General features: G+C 33.0%; 1 long non-coding RNA gene across 1 annotated transcript; it reads right to left on the reverse strand.

Annotated features, from left to right (window-relative positions):
• Positions 1-352: 352 nt before the first annotated feature.
• LOC127103648 (uncharacterized) lies at positions 353-2,463 on the reverse strand. Its single transcript, XR_007794786.1, has 4 exons — positions 2,045-2,463; positions 1,902-1,965; positions 1,427-1,517; positions 353-625 (listed from the first exon to the last, which is right to left on the reverse strand). It is a non-coding gene; the product is annotated as an uncharacterized LOC127103648 (long non-coding RNA).
• Positions 2,464-3,212: the final 749 nt, after the last annotated feature.

Below are 3,212 nucleotides of genomic sequence, written 5' to 3' on the forward strand. Positions count from 1 at the left end.
ACCATATTAATGGTTCAATGCAGTTTTTAAAAACCACTTTAGCAAAAAGTGGTTAATCTGTTTAATCAATTCAATTCGGTTTAAAACCAATTCAGAACCGGTTCATAATTTTAAACCAGTTTAATTTATTTAAACCAGTTTAATTTATTTAAACCAGTTTAAAACCAATTTTTTAAAAAATTGGATTAATTTTTTCACCAAATTCCAAACTGGTTTTTTTTATATATTTAAAAAAACTGTTTCTTTTTTGTTTTTATAATAAAATTGAATTTAAATATTGAATTCAAATCTGGATTTTTTAAAAACTGTTTCTTTTTTGTTTTTTAAAAAATTGAATTCATATTCATCAGCGAATGCCACAACCGACAACTTTTTCTGCTATACACTTATATCATATCAGAAAATGGTCCACATACATAATCATGAACCATAAGTTCATCTTAATACATAGTTTCCATGATAAACTCATTGCACATTACAAATGAACATTCCAAAAATGAACCTAAACTAACATGTGACCTAAAAGTTCTAATTTTTAATCTAAGCTCATAAGCATTAACATCCAATTTTCAACCACAATTTCCCATGGCCATCTTCTTCAAAGGCAATCCAAGCCATCTCCAACCTGCAAAATCATCCATGCACGGCAATATGAGTTTCACCATGTGATATCATTCAATTCCAAGCAAAAAAAAGAAAACAAGTTAGCATGAGGATAATGCCCTACTGCTACACCAGAACGAGACCAATAATTTGTCAGGAAAAAAATTAACACAAACATTGCCCTGCTAAGCTAACAACATTCTGCAGAATATGCAAAATAATACTAACTTTAAAATCAATTGAAATTCCACTATCAACTGATTCTCAAATTGACTTCGAAACTAACCTAAAACGAAATTACAATTTAAGTCCAAGTTCATTTCAAAATAGATCAATAGCTACTGTATTTCACAAGCAGAAATTGAATTTAAATTTACATTTCGCGTGAATTTCATTTGAAACCATTCCACCTAACTTCTCAACATTTCAATCTAATAGAAAAAACCAATTTCCTAACTAACTCTTCACACTAACCAAACCTGCACATTTTGATTCAAAAGAACAAATCGAGCTCCATGATAAGCTAACAAACGCACCACAGAGAGTCGAAACCTCACTAACAGATTTATTCATTTAGTAGCCGTGCAAAATGAGAAATACACTAACTGAAACATAAAGTAATATTGATCTGCACCAATATCCTCATAAGTTAGACTCATCTATAGTCAACATATTATTTTCTGTTGCTTCTGTTACTGGTGATTATATTTCAACAACATTGAAGTAATCATCCACAAATAATACCTTTATTTTCTGTTGATTCTGTTACTGGATTTCCATTAGAGTGATGATTTTTGTGAGTTTATGAAGTTTGGAAGCTTACCTGATCTATAGGATCGGTCAATTCCGAGAATGCATTGCCTAGTTCACGACCACAAATGAAAAGTTCAAATCTCTCAGTCAAACCTGTGGACCTAATAGAGGATAAAGTGTAAGATAGAAGATAATATAACAGTAAATGTGTACCAGATGTTATTAATCAGTTTGATTAAGATGTCCACGTCAGACAATATGTTGTATAATATGAATAATAATTCTTTTACAAATCATAGTGACAGGAAGAAAGGAAAAAAATAGCAGTTCATAATATAAATGTTAAATTCATAAAACTAGAAAGTTCAAAATGAGGACATCTTTTCAGGTATTCATAACCTTTGTAGAATTGATGCCAGCATGATGAGGGAACAATGGTTCAGTTCAAAAGAAGCAGCACGATTATGAGAGTATTTCAAGTGCCAATAAATCTAAATTATAATTGCAATGCAAGAGTAGTGAACAGTGATCATCAAAAATCTTACCCTCAATCATCAACAACTGACACAAAGGATGAGCAACTTCCGGCATCTGGCGCAGAATATAGTTCTGCAAAAGAAAGAATGAAAATTTAACATGTAATAATAAAGTAATAAGACACTAGTTTTTATATCTTTTGACATCTTACCATCCTCAATTCGATCAATATTATCGAGATCCTCACTACTAAGAAAAGATGGAACTACTCCTTTGAGCCAATCTTCAGTACACATAAGTGCTTCCACACTAGCCGATGTTAAAGAACTACGATATGCATCAAGGATTCTTCCTCCGGTACTGAAAGCTGATTCAGAGGCTACACTGGATATCGGTATGGCTAAAACCTCTCTTGCAATGCTTGCAAGTATTGGATATCGGCTTGAATTCACCTTCCACCACTCTAGCACATTAAAATTTGGAGGACGGTTTTCTACTTCTTCTTGAATATACTTCTGTAATTCTGTCTCTGATGTGCTGCACTCATCTGATTGGTAGAATTCAGCACAATGGTACGGATCATTAACTGCATTAAAACCACCTGATAGATTAACTGAACTACCTAGACGAGACACTGCCCTGCCAGAGTATTCATCAAAAATAGACTTCAAATATGAACCCAACTTGATTTTCAAATATTCTGCATCACTAGTATCATAAATCCTAGCTGCCATCCATACCACAAGCTTCAATTTACATCTAGGGTCTAATACCATTGCAATCAATAACAACATGTTAAGGTGGTCAGGTTTTCCCCAATATTTATTGTACTTTGCCTTCATCTTTATAGCCATTGACCTTACCTTTTGATCTTCCGAATTACACATGTTCAGAATGCTTCTTCCAACACCAAAAACCTCAAGCATATACATGTTGCTTGTCACATAAGAAGATCCTGAAATACGCTCTGTAGCTTCATGAAATATCTGTAGAAATGGAAGGATTAACTCAACATGCTCCCAATCTTCCGGTCTAGGCACTCCTTTGTCCTTACTCATTTCATTAAAATATTTCCGATCTCTGAATTCTAACTCTGTAAAGGTCTTATTATGTTTTAATGCACCCTTTAACATTAGATATGTTGAGTTCCACCGAGTCTCACAATCTCTCCCAACATAACCTTTATATCCAATTGTTTCATGATCAATACATTTCTTAAATCTCTGAAACCTCGAAGGAGTATGTAACACCCTTCTAAAATACCCCAAATTATTTAAATAAAAAAATAATAACATATTAATCAGAGTAATTATGCCCCGAAGGGTGTCACACAAACATCACACAATAATCATCAAAGTGTCCTGTCCTGCTCATTGATT

This window comes from Lathyrus oleraceus, chromosome 7 (genome assembly GCF_024323335.1).
Source record: "Lathyrus oleraceus cultivar Zhongwan6 chromosome 7, CAAS_Psat_ZW6_1.0, whole genome shotgun sequence".
Taxonomy (NCBI): Eukaryota; Viridiplantae; Streptophyta; class Magnoliopsida; order Fabales; family Fabaceae; genus Lathyrus; species Lathyrus oleraceus.